The 17,127-nt window shown below is 52.5% G+C and overlaps 2 long non-coding RNA genes across 2 annotated transcripts; both read right to left on the bottom strand.

Moving 5' to 3' along the window:
- Nucleotides 1-1,680: 1,680 nt before the first annotated feature.
- Nucleotides 1,681-8,386, bottom strand: LOC120680177. The gene is made up of 3 exons (XR_005677498.1): nt 8,360-8,386; nt 8,078-8,285; nt 1,681-2,060 (listed from the first exon to the last, which is right to left on the bottom strand). It is a non-coding gene; the product is annotated as an uncharacterized LOC120680177 (long non-coding RNA).
- Nucleotides 8,387-8,571: 185 nt separating this feature from the next.
- Nucleotides 8,572-16,874, bottom strand: LOC120680176. Its single transcript, XR_005677497.1, has 4 exons — nt 16,737-16,874; nt 16,521-16,630; nt 8,719-8,861; nt 8,572-8,629 (listed from the first exon to the last, which is right to left on the bottom strand). It is a non-coding gene; the product is annotated as an uncharacterized LOC120680176 (long non-coding RNA).
- Nucleotides 16,875-17,127: the final 253 nt, after the last annotated feature.

Below are 17,127 nucleotides of genomic sequence, written 5' to 3'. Positions count from 1 at the left end.
TCGGTGCAAAACGGGCCGAACTTGTGCAAAAGTTCGTGCCACGATGTCCCATCGGAATTTTTCGCAACAAACACACCTGAAACACCCCATCGGACCCTAAAATGACATTTTGTTACGTTTCGTACTATTTGAGTGCATTCGGGACCGTTTGGTTGCCTTACGAACTCGGTGCAAAACGTGCTGAAATAGTGCAAAAGTTCGTGCCACGAAGTCGCGTCGGAATTTTTCGCAACGAATGCACACGATCCACCCCATTAGACCCTAAACTGATGTTTTTGTGCGTTTCGTACTATTCGGGTGCATTCGGTAACGTTTGGTTGCCTCACGAAACTCGGTGCAAAATGGGCCGAACTAGTGTAAAAGTTCGTCCCACGAAGTCGTGTCAAAAATTTTCGCAACAAACACACCTGAAACACCCCATCAGACCCTAAACTGACGTTTTGTTGCGTTTCGTTCTATTTGGGTGCATTCGGGACCGTTTGGTTGCCTTTACGAAACTCGGTGCAAAACGGGCCGAACTAGTGCAAAAGTTCGTGCCACGAAGTCACGTCAGAATTTTTCACAACGAACGCACCCGATCCACCCCATTGAACCCTAAACTGATGTTTTGGTGCATTTCGTACTATTTGGGTGCATTCGGGACCGTTTGGTTGCCTTACGAAACTCGGTGCAAAACAGGCCGAACTTGTGCAAAAGTTCATGCCACGAAGTCACGTCGGAATTTTTCGCAACAAACGCACATGAAATACATCATCGGCCCCTAAACTGATGTTTTGTTGTCTTTCGTACTATTTGGGTGCATTCGGGACCGTTTCGTTGCCTTACGAAACTCGGAGCAAAACGGGCCGAACTTGTACAAAAGTTCGTGCCACGAAGTCGTGACGGAATGTTTCGCAACAAACACACCTGAAACACCCCATCGGAGCCTAAAATGACGTTTTGTTGCGTTTCGTACTATTTGGGTGCATTCGGGACCGTTTGGTTGCCTTACGAAATTCGGTGCAAAACGGGCCGAACATGTGCAGAAGTTCGTGCCACGAAGTTGCGTCGGATTTTTTTCGCAACAAACGCACCTGAAACACCCCATTGGACCCAAAACTGACGTTTTGGTGCGTTTCGTACTATTTTGGTGCATTCGGGACCGTTTGGTTGCCTTACGAAACTCGGTTCAAAACGGGCCGAACTTGTGCAAAAGTTCGTGCCACGACGTCGCTTTGGAATTTTTCGCAACGAATGCACCCGATCCACCCCATTGGACCCTAAATTGACGTTTTGGTGCGTTTCATACTATTTTGGATGCATTCGGGACCATTTGGTTACCTTACGAAACTCGGTGCGAAATGGGCCGAACTTGTACAAAAGTTCGTGCCACGAAGTTGTGTCAGAATTTTTCGCAACAAACGCACCTGAAACACCCCATCGGACCCTAAACTGACGTTTTGTTGCGTTTCGCACTATTTGGGTGCATTTGGGACTGTTTGGTTGCCTTACGAAACTCAGTGCAAAACGGGCCGAACTAGTGCAAAAGTTCATGCCACGAAGTCGCGTCAGAATTTTTCGCAATGAATGTACCCGATCCACCTCATACTAGAGGTGCCGCTAACCACCACGACTAGCAGCAGCTACCAGACCTCTAAGACCCTTGGCGCCTGCCACCATCCAGTTTAAACCTCATTCAAAGAGTTTAAATCAAGCTTGGATACGGTTATTTGTAGCCATAAGTACAAATACGTGGAATGAAAGCTACATGGAGCTCAACAGACCAAATCTAATACGGAGTATATGATAGGTTTTGGTTGACAATGTATTACCTCATGGCCTTCTTGATCTTGGTAACCAGCCTTTCACCCCTATGCAATTGTAATCCCATGGAATATGACAAGAGTAAAATAAGAATCCAACAAAGGGGAATTAGCTGCAATTGCAGTTACATCCAATAGAACTGGCTCTGGACCTGATTGCAAGAGTGATGGCTGGATCATCACAACTGCATTTGATACATTCTCTCTGTTTAACATCATTGTGAAATATGCAGTTTCATCTTGACTGTTGTTAAAAACCTTCATGGGAAGTAAAACAATCCGTGCACTGAGAAGTGTGATTCCACATGATCTATTGATCAGAACTGCTCAATAAACGAGGGAATAAGCTTTGGCTGAACAAACTAAGATAATCTCAAATTAAACATAAACTGGGGAAATATTAACAGACAAGGGGATAAGCTGAAAGATGTAGGTGTTTATTTGTGATAGTCTCCGAATATAAACTACTCAGTGCTCAATCAATGTCATGTGGGACCCTTCCTATACAAGGAAACGGCGTTCCAGGGACATCCGCCGTGCAGCCGAACGCGCTGCTGAGACAGCAACGTCGCCATCTGAGTCCGATCCAGTTAGTGGCTAGAGTCCAGAAAGGATTATAGATAGAGTCCAGTCCGGTTTGGTTTATTAAGAGTCCAGTTTGGAGTCCAGGTTAGCTAGTTCGTGTCCTAGTCGGTTAAGACCTTATGGCATATATATTCATGTACGTGAACTCAGAAAAGGATCAAGCAATACATTATTAATCTATTCCAATCTCTCGTCTCCAAATATTCTGAAGCGCCTAGGGCTGCTACCCTAGAACTACCACGGAGCGTGACTACGAACTGCGTAGTCGCGGTCCTGCTAGTCGAGGATTTGACGACCTTGACAACTTGGTATCACGATCCCGGCGTTCCTTGCCTGTTCGTGCCTCTTCGCCGCCGCCGCCGCACTCTGCATCATCATCATCCATCGCTTCCTGTCCAGCCAGCATGGGTGACGCCGCTGATCTAAAAGCCTCGATCGAAGCCCTGACCGCCTCCCTCGAGACGCTGCAAGAAACGGTCGCGGCCAACGCTCAGGCTATCGCAACCCTTACTGCGGAGAAGTCCAATTCTTCCGGCATCAAGTCCAGCACCGGCGAGCATCACCAGGACCGGCCTCCACGGTTCCAGAAGATGGATTTCCCCGCTATGATGGCAAGTCCGATCCGCTGATCTTCATCAACAGGTGTGAGTTTTTTTTTCAACCAACAGCGCATCATGGAGGAGGAGAAGGTGTGGATGGCCTCCTACAATTTGGAGGACGGAGCCCAGTTATGGTACATCCAGGTCCAGACCGACGAAGGTACCCCGTCTTGGCGCCGCTTCAAGGAACTGCTGCATCTCCGCTACGGTCCGCCGCTGCGTTCCAACCCCCTTTTCGAGCTAGCAGACTGTCGGCGCACAGCCGCACAGGCACTGTCCTCGAGTACTAGGACCGCTTCCACGCGCTTCTTCCACGAGCCGGCCATCTCGATGAGATCCAGAGGGTGCAGATGTTCACCGGCGGTCTCGGTCCCCCGCTCAGCTTCGACGTTGAGGTTCATAATCCTCAGACGCTCGCTGCTGCAATGAGCTTGGTACGCAAGCTGGAGCTCCGGGAGCAGTACACAGCGGCGCCGCCTAGAGCGCCTTCCCGCGGTCTGCTGCCAGCGCCGCCACCGCGCCTGGCCCTTCCGGCGCCCGCTGCAAAGCCAACCGACACTATCCAGATTGCGGGTAAGCTGATCAAGCGCCTCACCACGGCCGAACAAGAGGAGCATCGTCACCTCGGCCTTTGCTACAATTGCGATGAGAAGTTTGTACGTGGCCACAACCGTGTCTGCAAGCGGTTGTTTTTGTTGGAAGCCGCTTTAGAAGATAAGGAGGAGGCTGCCGTTGATTCTGAGCTGCTGGCTGCAGGGGCAGAGTCACCTCTGTTCTCCCTCCATGCTGTGGCGGGCGTACGCGTTCCTAACACTATGCAGGTCACTATCCAACTGGGCGGCGTCTCCCTGGTCGCGCTCCTTGACTCTGGCTCCACGCACAGCTTCATCTCAGAAGCAGCTACTGAGCGCACGGGGCTTCCACTCCAGCGCCGTCCTCGTATGACGGCCATGGTGGCTAACGGCGAGAGGGTGGCCTGCCTGGGCGTCATCCATCAGGCAGCTATATCCACCGCCGACGACGTCTTTGCAGTTGATTTGTTCGTCATGCCTCTAGCTGGTTATGACGTCGTGCTGGGTACTCAATGGCTGGCAACATTGGGCCCAGTCCTCTGGGATTTTGCAGCCACGAAGGTGACGTTCCAGCGGCAAGGGCGGGCCATTTGCTGGCTCGGGGCTCCAGGCGCTGCTACGCCTACCATCAGCACCACCACAGCATCAGTTTCTCTCTTGGAGGAGCTCCTGCCCGCTTTTGCCGAAGTGTTCACAGAACCCCATGGGCTGCCCCCGCAGCGAGCTCGCGATCACCACATCGTTCTACAGCCAGGTTCACATCCAGTGGCAGTGCAACTGTACAGGTATCCGGTGGCGCACAAAGACGAACTGGAGAGGCAGTGTGCATCTATGATGGACCAGGGCCTTATCCGCAGCAGCTCTTCGGCGTTCTCATCTCCGGTTATCCTCATTAAGAAGTCGGATGGGTCGTGGCATTTCTGCATCGACTACTGCGCCCTGAACGCCATCACCGTCAAGGATGCGTTTCCCATTCCGGTCGTCGACGAGCTGTTGGATGAGCTGCATGGCACTAAGTACTTCACCAAGCTGGATCTCTGCTCGGGCTACCATCAGGTCCGGATGCGGCCAGCTGATATTCATAAGACAACGTTCCGGACGCACGACGGCTTCTATGAGTTCCTGGTGATGCCGTTTGGCCTGTGCAACGCCCCGACGACATTCCAAGCACTGATGAATGATGTGCTGCGGCCATTCTTGCGCCGCTTCGTACTCGTGTTTTTTTATGACATTTTGATTTACAGTGCATCGTGGGCTGATCACCTGCGCCACCTTCGGGCGGTCTTCGACGTCCTCCAACAGCATCGACTTAGGCCACATCATCTCTAACACTGGCGTAGCCATGGATCCTGCCAAGGTGCAGGCAGTTTCTGAATGGCCCCAACCTCGGTCAGCTAGGGCTGTACGTGGGTTCTTGGGTCATGCAGGCTACTACCGCAAGTTCGTCCATAACTACGGCGCCATCGCTGCTCCATTGACGGCTTTACTGAAGAAGGAGGGGTTTTCTTGGAATGATGAAGCTGCTGCAGCCTTCCAGGCCCTCAAAGTAGCAGTCACCTCGGCACCGGTCTTGGTGCTCCCAGACTTTGAGCGGCCTTTCGTCATTGAGTGCGATGCGTCGACGCACGGCTTTGGGGCTGTGCTGATTCAAGACAAGCATCCCATCGCATATTTCAGCCGGCCTGTCGCGCCTCGACACCGCTCCCTAGCAGCTTATGAGAGAGAGCTGATTGGGCTCGTCCACGCAATCAGACATTGGCGCCCATACCTTTGGGGGCGACGCTTCACTGTACAGACAGATCACTATAGTTTGAAGTTCCTCCTTGATCAACGTCTCGCCACCATACCTCAGCATCATTGGGTTGGAAAGCTTCTTGGCTTTGATTTCGCAGTGGAGTACAAGCCGGGCGCCCAGAACATGGTGGCTGACGCTCTCTCCCGGAGGGATACCGAGGAAGATGAGGATGTGGGTGGCATTCTGGCCATCTCGGCGCCACGTTTTGACTTCATCACGCGGCTCCGCCAAGCCCAAGCTACTGACCCTGCATTAGTTGCCATGCATGATGAGCTTTTTGCAGGATCTCGCACAACGCCGTGGGCTCTCAATGACGATCTGGTGACTTATGCTGGACGGCTGTACATTCCTCCAGCCTCGCCCCTACTCCAGGAGCTCTTGGCCGCAGTACATGAGGATGGCCACGAAGGTGTGCAGCGTACCATGCACCGGCTGCGTCGCGACTTCCACTTTCCCGACATGCGCCGGATTGTCCAGGACTTCGTTCGGGCTTGCGCTACATGCCAGCGCTACAAGTCAGAGCACCTCCACCCTGCTGGTTTACTGCTGCCATTGCCGGTCCCTACTGCTGTTTGGGCGGATATCGGCATCGACTTTGTGGAGGCGCTTCCTCGGGTTTGAGGGAAGTCGGTCATCTTGACTGTGGTGGATCGTTTTAGCAAATACTGCCATTTCATACCCCTCGCCCACCCGTACTCGGCGGAGTCAGTGGCACAGGCGTTCTTCTCTGACATCGTGCGTCTCCATGGGATGCCACAGTCCATAGTCTCCGACCAGGATTCCGTCTTCACTTCAACATTTTGGAAGGAGCTGATGAGGCTCATGGGCACCAAACTGCATATGATGTCGACCTTTCATCCTCAATCAGATGGCCAGACGGAGGCAGCCAACCGTGTCATCGCCATGTATTTGCGCTGCTTCACCGGAGACCGTCCTCGTCAGTGGCTGCGATGGCTTCCCTGGGCCGAGTACATCTACAACACAGCGTACCAGTCTTCACTGCGTGACACACCATTCAGGGTGGTTTATGGGCGTGATCCTCCTTCAATCAGATCGTACGAGCCAGGGGACACACGTGTTGCCGCTGTCGCTAAAAATATGGCAGAGCGACAAGAGTTCTTGGAGGACGTCCGGTACAGGCTGCTGCAAGCCCAGACTATCCAGAAACTCCACTACGACAAGCATCACAGGGCCGTTTCGTATGCAGTGGGTGATTGGGTTCTACTCCGCCTTCGCCATCGACCAGTCGCTTCATTGTCACAGACGCCCAAAGGCAAGCTCCAACCGAGGTACTTCGGGCCTTACCGCGTCATTGAGCTCGTCAACGAGGTGGCTGTCCGCCTCGCGCTGCCTCCTCGCGCCAAGCTTCACGATGTTTTCCATGTGGGGCTGCTGAAGAAGTGGGTCGGCAGTCCACCAGCTGCTCCGCCGCCCCTGCCCAACCTCCATCATGGTGTGGTGGAACCAGAACCTGGACAGGCTGTACGTACGCGCATTGCACGCGGTGTTCGACAAGTGCTTATCTAGTGGAAAGGTGAACCTGCTGCATCGGCTACATGGGAGGATCTGGACTCTTTCCGTGACAAGTTCCCGGCATTCCAGCTCGAGGACGACCTGCTCGTCGAGGGGGGGAGAGATGTCATGTGGGGCCGTTCCTATACAAGGAAACGGCGTTCCAGGGACATCCGCCGTGCAGCCGAACGCGCTGCTGAGACAGCAACGTCGCCATCTGAGTCCGATCCAGTTAGTGGCTAGAGTCCAGAAAGGATTATAGATAGAGTCCAGTCCGGTTTGGTTTATTAAGAGTCTAGTTTGGAGTCCAGGTTAGCTAGTTCGTGTCCTAGTCGGTTAAGCCTTTAAGGCATATATATTCATGTACGTGAACTCAGAAAAGGATCAAGCAATACATTATTAATCTATTCCAATCTCTCGTCTCCAAATATTCTGAAGCGCCTTGGGCTGCTACCCTAGAACTACCACGGAGCGTGACTACGAACTGCGTAGTCGCGGTCCTGCTAGTCGAGGATTTGACGACCTTGACAATCAAGCCTGAAGGAAACATTAAAAACTATACTACATAAGTATACTAAGGCTCCAAAACAGAAATAATAATAACTACAGCAAGCTGGCAACATTTTTCGCAAACGTGCCTGAGCGCGTGTTTCATTAAGAGAAAGAGAAGTTTACAGAGATCAAACCCCTGGACCTAGCTAACAATCCTAGGGGAGGTAGGAAGTTAGAAGACTACTACATAACATGTTGTAACAGCGACCAACAGCCTACGACACCCACAATAAGTTTATATATCATGTATGTGCTAATGGTACCTAATTTATTAAGTGTCGTCAAGTACCTCAGCTACCATCTTAAATGACACTAAGCGTGCCATGACTGTCGTGGCTGTCTCTTGATAGAAAAACATATATTACCTCCTAAAGCACATGTAATCAAATGTCTGTTCCTAAAATGTACATAATGAGAAAATAGGTGATACCTGTAAATAAACTAAGCAGAAAATGATTGTGACCATCAAAGTAAAGACAGCTAGACTAAAATAACTTGCCTGCACATCACTAGAATCAGTAAGTCATCTTCTAGAAAGTGTAGTAGCTAATTATCGCAGCTAACCCTCATGACGCTGGTAATTGCATGCAACACCTAAAGTCAGTCACATACCAGATATATTTTTGCCTAAAAATTCTTTACATGTATTGGCTTTTTTACCTAAAAATGATGAAGGGGGGCAAACAGATTCCCAAGTAGGTTAAGAATTGGAAGTAGAACTGATTACTTCCTGATTGACCAACCAAATATGGCCCCATCCTTCTTTGCAATATCAAATACTAAACAGAGTGATGCTTTCCTGTCTAGACCACACATCTTCCATGCGTCAGTGTTTCCCTGACCTACAACTGAATCTGAGGATAGAGAACTTCTCGGCAAAAAAGATCAGATGATAATGCTATTCCAAAACAATTGACAATCCGTAACTGACCTAAGCTATACCTTTTCTCCAGGGAAGTACATGACAGCCCTGTTTTAAAAAATGTTTTAAAACTACGTTTAATCTTGATTAAACTCTAAACTTTGGCCTAGCGTTGCGTTTAATCACAGTGTCGTTTAATCACAAAAGACGTTTAATCTATATTTAATCACAAAAAACTCTAAATCATAGGCTAGCGTTCACCTAGCGTCTAGCGTTTTTTAAAACCTTGCATGACAGCAATAATTCCTAGGATTTTGATGTCCTTTGAGCAGTTAATCTCAAATATACCACTGCGAATATATTGGATTATACTTCAATCAGATCACTCAAATTACTGATGTGTTAATACATGTTATTAATTAACATAGAGAGTATTAACTTGAATGAAAAATCAAGATCATTGTCACTTGACTGAAAGATGTGTTGAAGTGAATCTTTAAAAACATAATGACCAAAACTTTCTGCAAGCACAACTATTCCACCAGTTCTCTCCACAACAACCTTCATCTCAGCAACACCAACCTGAGAAAGAGAATATAAAGAATTGTTAAGTAAAAAGCAGCTTACACACATTGAACTGACACAGAACTGAGATTTACTAACTATTGGTAGTTTGTTCATTACCATATTTCAAATGAAAATCATTTGACTATTGCATAAACTACTATTACAAAGGGCAAACTTTTATTGGGACAAATTTAGCAACTAGTTACTTGGTGGCTGAATGTTCAATTGATTACAACACCAGAAAAAATGTCAGTTACTTTACCAAATTGGGTGAAGCATTGAGTTCATATGCCAGTATTCATATTTCACGTAAGTTTCTGTTGATTGGTCATTATATTCATATAGTGGCTTGGTGAGACAAAAATGCGTGCAATTTAGGTCCATGCATTATTGCATATCAACATTTCTTCAATTCTAACTAAACAACAACCAAAACCAACAAAATGAAATTAAATTTTCATCAAAAATAAAAACAGAACAAGGGCCTCAATCAACATGCTAATGTTTGGTCCAAACTTTAAAACGAAAATAAGGCAACAAATCTGGTCAAGCACACAAGCAAATAAATCAAGCACATGACCTTGATTCACAAGCTGCTTAGAGATATCCTCATAAAACTTAACAACAATGCTATAAAGTGGAGCTGAACCTTTATCAAGGCCATTGTGCGAGTGACTTGTTCTGATAGTGATAGGGAATTAGATACTATCTGAAATTTTGAAAAGAATATCATTATAGTACATTTGAAAGGATAAGCAAGAAATGACTAATGGTAGTTCTTTAAGAAAAGTCATGATGTTTGAGACAATCAGACTCTCAATGATATATTCAAGGGCGGATTAATGACATGCACATGCTTGGTCCTAAATTTCCCTGATGGCATATCACTAATTTGCATGTAGTGAGTTATACAAGTGAAAAGAAAGCAAGATAAAATGGTATTCAACTTTAACTGGAAACAAACCAAGCTATATATTGATAAAATATAAGCAGAATAGTGAAAACAGGTTGGTCTTATATTATTGTTGTTGGAGTATATTGAGCCCATGTGCATAGAGGCCCATCTAGAGGCCCATGTATAGGTATTATATATACCCACCCTTCTAGGGTTGGAGGAATACATCCATTATTCCCTCCAATATGGTATCAGAAGCCTAGGGTTAACCTCTCTCTCTCCCCTCTCCCAGCCGCCGCCGCCGCCGGCATCCATGGCCGGCTGCCGGCGCCCCCTCCTCTCTCCTCCTTCCCTCTCCTCCCCTCCTCCTTTGCTGCAGCCGCCGAATCCGCCTCCTCTGCTGCTAGATCCGCTGCCGGCCGCCCTCCCTCCTCTACTGTCGCCGCCGCCTGGCCCCTGCCGGCCTAGCGCGGCCCGGCCACCACCGCACTGGCCGCTGCGGCGGGACCTGCCGCGGGCGCGCCGCGACCCTAGGGGCCCTAGCGGTCCTCCCTGCTCCTGCTGCCGTCGCTGCTGGTGGTGCAGCAGGGGCCGCACCCGCGGGAGCAGGCGGATCCGGCGCGCCTGCTCCCGGCGCGGGGAGCGCTGCTGCTGCCGCCTCTGCTCCTGCGTCCGCCGCCCAGGGCGCAGGGTACGCGGGAGGATTCGGCGTGCCGCGCGCCGCCCCTGCTCCCGACGCGAGGAACGCTGCTGCTGCCACCTCTGCTCCTGCGTCTGCCGCCCAGGGCGTAGGGTGCCCGGGAGGAACCGGCGCGCCGCGCGCCGCCCCTGCTCCCGACGCGGGGAGCACTGCTGCCGCCGCCGCGATTGCCGCCGCCTGGAGCAGTGCCGCCTCGCGATCGGCCGCTTCTACTGCGCCGCCCTACTGCGCCGACCTCCAACAGCAGGGCGCGCTAGGCGCGTGGCCCCCTGACCGCCCCCGTGGCCCCATCTGCTCCGACCGCGTGCGTGTGGCCCTGCTCGGCCCGATCTGCCACCGCTCCTCTGTTCCAGGGTGTGGGGGCCGCCCCTCCTCTGTTCCAGGCACGCCCGCCGCGCAGGTCGTGCAAGCCGCCATCGCGCCCGCCGCGCAGGCTCAGGCCGTCGCGCCCGCAGACCTGGCCGCCGCCGCTGCCTTTATGGCCGCCGTCGCGCACGCCACCCACGCTGCGCGGGCCGCCGCCTCCCTTGCCACCGCGCAGGCCACCGCGCCCGCCGCACACGCCGTGCGGGCCGTCGCGCCCAGGGACCCCGCGCGGGCCGCTGCCTCCCTTGCCGCTGCGCAGGCTGTCGCGCCCGCCGCGCACGCCACGTAGGCCCAGGCCGTCGCGCCCGCTGCGCAAGGAGGGGGCCCTCGTCCTCAGCCCTAGCCGTTCTGGACATCGCCCGCTCCACCCAGCCAGCAGCCGACCTGGCCTGGGGGGTGGGACCAGGCCGCACTAGCACAGTCCTTTAGCGCAATGGGGCCGACACCGCCGGTCTGCACCGAGTGGATCGCCGACTCGGGTGCCTCCTTCCACACCACCCCACATGCCGATATCCTCTCTTCTGTCCGACCCCCACACCCCTCTTGTCCTTCTTCCATCATGGTGGGTGACGGGTCTTGCCTTCCTGTCACCACCATAAAGGATTCGGCCTCCCGGCGTCCGCTACTCCGGTGTGACAGCACGGGACCCCTTTACACCCTTTCGCCTTCCTTCTTCTGCTGCACCACTCTCGTCTACTTCTTCGCCCTGGCCGTCTTGGTCTACCGCTTTTGCCACGACGCCGTCTTCCACCACCTGGCACCGCCATCTTGGTCACCCTGGCCGCGACGTTCTGGCTCAGCTCAATCGTAGTACCGATGTTCCTGGTACTAGGACTCCTGCTGAGCCCCTCTGCCATGCGTGCCAGCTCGGTCGTCATGTTCGGCTCCCTTTTTCCTCTTCTTCTTCGCATGCGACGCATGCATTTGACCTTGTTCACTGTGACATGTGGACCTCTCCTGTACTTAGCCTTTCTAGTTATAAGTACTATCTGGTGGTGGTCGACGACTTCTCGCACTACTCTTGGATGTTTCCTTTGCGCGCCAAGTCTGAGACCTTCCCCACCCTCATCCACTTCTTTGCCTGGGTGTCCACTCAGTTCGGCCTCACCGTTAAGGCCGTCCAGTGTGACAATGGGCGGGAGTTTGACAACTCCACCTCCCGTTCCTTCTTCCTGTCTCGGGGTGTTCAGCTGCGTATGTCTTGTCCGTATACCTCTCCTCAGAATGACAAGGCTGAGCGGCTGATTCACACAACGAATGACGTCGTGCGCACCCTTCTGATCTAGGCTTATCTGCCCCCGTGCTTCTGGGCTGAGAGCCTCCACACCGCCACCTACCTGCTCAACCGTCTTCCGTCCACTGCTTCTCCTACTCCCACTCCACACCATGCTCTCTTCGGTACCCCTCCTTGCTACGACCACCTTCGGGTCTTCGGGTGTGCATGTTACCCTAACACCTCCTCCACCGCTTCTCACAAGCTGGCGCCCCGCTCGACTCGTTGTGTGTTCCTCGGGTACTCCCCTGACCACAAGGGGTACCGATGCTTTGACCTCACCTCTCGCCGCATTCTGATCTCCCGACACGTCGTCTTTGACGAGTCGGATTTCGCCAACTCTACCTCCTCTACACCTTCTCCTGACTCCGAGCTGGAGTCTTTGTTTCCGGCTGACCCGGTGGTTCAGACACCGTTACCTGTCTGTCCTTTTCCTACAGATTTTCCCGACACACCGGCACCGTTTCCGGTGATCCCTGCTGCGCCGATCGCAGCCCCGGTGCCCGCGGTCGCGCCACGCGCGGTCCCCGGAGCTCCGGTCGTGCCGCGCGCGGACCCGGTGTCTCCCGCTGCGCCACACATGGCCCCGGTGCCTTCACCTGCACCTGCGCGGTACGCTCAGCCGGTGCAGGTGTACAGGTGTCGCTCGGCGCCGACCCCGGCACCGCAGCAGTACGCTGAGCCAGTGCAGGTGTACCGGCGTCGTTCGGCGCCGATACCGGCATCGTTCGGCACCGATACCGGCGCCGCCTCCTCCTCCGGAGGCTCCTGCGACGCCGATGCTGGAGCCGTCACCGCCGCCGCCTCCTCTGACTCCCTCTCGAGCTGAGCCGGAGGTGTACCACCCGCCAGTCGTCCATCGGGATCCTCGGCATATCAATCCCATGGTGACTCGGCGGATGGCGTCTCAGGCTGCGACTCTCTCCACCACCGAGGGAGAGACGCGGGTCTCTCCGGTACCCTCCTCTATCCGTGATGCCTTGGCAGATCCTAACTGGCATCGTGCGATGAAAGAGGAGTACGTGGCTCTTCTTGCCAACCAGACGTGGGACCTCGTGTCGCATCCGTCTGGTTGCAATGTGGTGACTGGCAAGTGGATCTGGACGCATAAGCGTCGGGCTGATGGCACACTGGAGTGCTACAAGGCTCGCTGGGTTCTCCGAGGGTTCACTCAGCGGCCTGGTGTGGACTATGATGAGACCTTCAGCCCAGTCGTGAAGCCCGCTATGGTGTGCACGGTCCTCTCGCTTGGGCTCTCGCGCTCTTGGCTTGTGCACCAGCTGGACGTGAAGAATGCGTTTCTTCATGGTACTCTGTCAGAGATTGTCTACTGCTCTCAGCCAGCGGGATTTGTGGATTCGAGTCGTCCAGATATGGTCTGCCGGCTCAACAAGTCTCTCTATGGACTGAAGCAGGCTCCTCGGGCTTGGTACTCTCGGTTCGCCACGTTCTTACTGACATTGGGGTTCACTGAGGCCAAGTCTGACACGTCTCTCTTCGTCTACCGCCGTGGGGATGACACTTCCTATCTGCTGCTCTACGTTGATGACATTGTGCTCACAGCCTCTAGTCAGTGGTTGCTTCAGAGTGTCATCTCCTCTCTGCAGCAGGAGTTTGCTATGAAGGATCTCGGTCTGCTCCACCACTTCTTGGGCATCACTGTTGCGCCTCGCCCGTCTGGTCTTCTCCTGCACCAGCGGCAGTACGCACTCGATATCCTAGAGCGGGCTAGGATGACTGATTGCAAGCCCTGCTCCACTCCTGTCGACACTCAGGCGAAGCTGTCTGCTGATCTGGGTGATCCGGTGGCTGATCCTACTGCCTACTGGAGTTTGGCTGGTGCTTTGCAGTACCTCACCTTCACCAGGCCGGACCTCACCTACGCTGTTCAGCAGATCTGTCTCCATATGCATGATCCCCGGGAGTCACACCTTGCTGCGCTGAAGCGTCTCCTCCGCTACGTCCGTGGCACTGTGGACCTCGGCTGGTGCTGCACCGCTCGTCCTCTGCTGAGCTGGTAGTCTACACCGACGTTGACTAGGCTAGCTGCCCGGACACTCGTCGCTCCACTTCCGGCTACGCCGTCTTCCTGGGCGGCAACCTGGTCTCCTGGTCGTCCAAGCGGCAGCCGGTTGTCTCCCGTTCCAGTGCCGAGGCGGAGTACCGGGCTGTCGCTAATGGCGTAGCGGAGGCGTCCTGGCTACGACAGCTCTTGGCGGAGCTCCACAGCCCGCTCGCCAAGAGCACGCTCGTCTACTGCGACAACGTCAGCGCCGTGTATCTCTCCACCAACCCCGTCCTGCATCAGCGGACGAAGCACATGGAGATCGACCTACACTTCGTGCGCGACAGAGTCTCCATCGGCGATGTTCGGGTACTCCATGTCCCGACTACCTCCCAGTTTGCTGACATCTTCACCAAGGGGCTGCCCTCCTTGACCTTCTCGGAGTTTCGATCCAGCCTCAACGTAGCCGGTGGCTAGTTGTGGCTGCGGGGGGTATTTGCCCTTTGTACTCTATTTATAATCTCTTCTTGTCCAGTCTTGAACACCGCTGCGTCGGTAGTTCAGACTGCGGGGGGATGTTAGCTTTCTTGTTGTCCAGTCTTGAACACCGCTGCGCCGGTAGTTCAGACTGCGGGGGGGGGGGGGTGTTGGAGTATATTGAGCTCATGTGTATAGAGGTCCATCTAGAGGCCCATGTATAGGTATTATATATACCCACCCTTCTAGGGTTGGAGGAATACATCCATTATTTCCTCCAATAATTGTCATATTGCACACAAAATTGGGAATTGAAGAGGTTTATTATACTTTCATTACAGATAAGCTATGAAAGCCAAATCAATCATATTAGATGTGCTAGGAACCACCAATGTGTTGGGGATAAATATCACGGTCCCCAAGAGCCCCCGCGATTTAGGATGACGATACGGCCTTATCCGACCTCTCGAAGGGGGTCCGCCTCACCCAATCCCAAGAGCAGGGGTTCCGTCTCGACCGACCCTAAGGGGGCAAGCCCTGCGTCATCCAACCCCGCAGAAAGGCCTCCACCTCGCCCGATTGCATTTATGCAAATAAAGCCCTCGGGCGTGGGCGGACGAATCCGACCAGGGCCCACACCATTCCCAACCACTCCGGATGCAACCCACACGCACTGGAGTGACCCGGAACAGTGGTGGGCCATGCCTGAGTGCCCACGACGGTCCACAACGTGGAATAGGGCGGCACTTTGCTACCTAATCCTCATAGGGCCTGTGTCACCGTCAACTATTTGACCACTCCATCTCCTGCAATGGGATGGGGTATCTCGCCCAGGTTGACCAGGATCATACGCTGCCCTAGTCGGCCGAACAGGGACGAAGCATGGCGGCTGTCGCCATCGCCTTCCACATTGCCAGCAGGTCCTGCGTGGAGTAGGAGGAAGACTACGCCGTACACCACCCCTTCTTTTGTTTTTATTTCTTCTTTTCCTTCTTTCTTCGGGCATCGCAACACAAGCCATCAGAGCTCACTTGCCTTCACACTCACAATCACCAGAGACTTGGGAGCCCTTTTCCCTCTCTCAATCATGGAGAATGGAATTGGGTTGAGGATGGAGGAGCATCTTAGGCAGGGAAAGACAGCAATTATGACTCAGTGATCAGCAACTCCCGGAGATAGACGGACAAGCTTGTTTGTTCTAGCCTATCTGGAATGACACATCTTGGAGCTGCAGGTAGATGACTACAGTTCAGATGAAAGCAACTTTGTGATAAAGCACCCAATGTTCAATATAAGTACCATAATAAATGTACAAAACATATGGTCCAATTTTTATTGGTGCTAGCTGCAGATAAGGAGAAAAAAGTTCAGACTAAACCTTCAGGACCAGACTCTACTCAATTCTCGAAACAAACAAATTACACCTGTCTATGTTTAGATTCCATAAGCCATGTCAAAGCAGCCATCATCATTCCATCTAAGAAATCTTGTTGGTGGCGCATAAAGGGATCCAATTTAACAGTGCTAAATTTTGCTGTTACTAAACAAGAGAACAAAAAAGTTGCACTTCAGAGAGCATATACTATGAAGGGACTTTGTGTACCTGCTCGAATTTGCAAACTCGGTTAGTCTAATACCGTTGCCCAATAATCAGTTAATGCATACACTGAAAACAAAAACTTAAAAGCCCTGAATTAAGCATCACAAAGGCCCAAGCACTTGCGTCAACAGCAACTGCTGCAAACAATCCCATTGTATACTATTCTTCAGGTACCATAACAATCTGATCTGACACTCTAATGTAGTTAGTAGTATTTGTACTTTTTTGACCGCAAGTATTTGTACTTTATTGACCCAAAAAGCAAGAAAAATTATAGCAGCATTGCTAACTGAATAGCTTAGTAGTCAGGACAAGTAGTAGTACTCATCAGGGATGTATGCAGCAAATGACACTGTACCCTCTCGGTGGTTGGTGCCTTTCCACTCAAGATCGCGACTACGACCTTGAGCGGCTTAGTCTCGTTGCAGGATCAGTCACCAGTGGACGGCACCAGCGATGCTGAACATTCTGCATCAAATGGAACAAAAATAGCAACAAATCTGATGACGTCTGCATCACGAACCACAAGAACAACCCGAGATTCTGACGATGTGCGAGCAAGATGGTCACTCACCGACGTTGCCCACGGTGGGGAGTCCCAGTTGACGAAACTTGGGGAGTACTCCGTATAGTATGGAGGGGAGGTGGAGGCGCACAGCGCATGCTGGAGTGTTTGAGCCACCTCTTAACCAGTTTACTAGGAAGAACCCCCCCCCCCCCCCAAACCACCACCACACACACCCTGGCGGTCGCCCGAGCTAACGGGAAGGACTGATCCGCTGTCGCCGCCACCTCGGACGATGCCGGCGCTAGAACGAAACAGTGAGGAGCTGATTTTTTATTTTTATTTTTTTTAGAGGTGAGGATCTGATTGTTAGTATCCCAAGAGTGCCACTAGACGAGTAACCGGGGCGTTTTTTTCTTTTTTATATTTAAAATAAAAAAATTCAAAAATATATGCCGGT

This window comes from Panicum virgatum, chromosome 6N (genome assembly GCF_016808335.1).
Source record: "Panicum virgatum strain AP13 chromosome 6N, P.virgatum_v5, whole genome shotgun sequence".
NCBI classification, from domain to species: Eukaryota; Viridiplantae; Streptophyta; class Magnoliopsida; order Poales; family Poaceae; genus Panicum; species Panicum virgatum.
The sequence above is the reverse complement of the archived record's forward strand: the minus strand, read 5'-3'. Positions and strand labels throughout refer to the sequence as shown.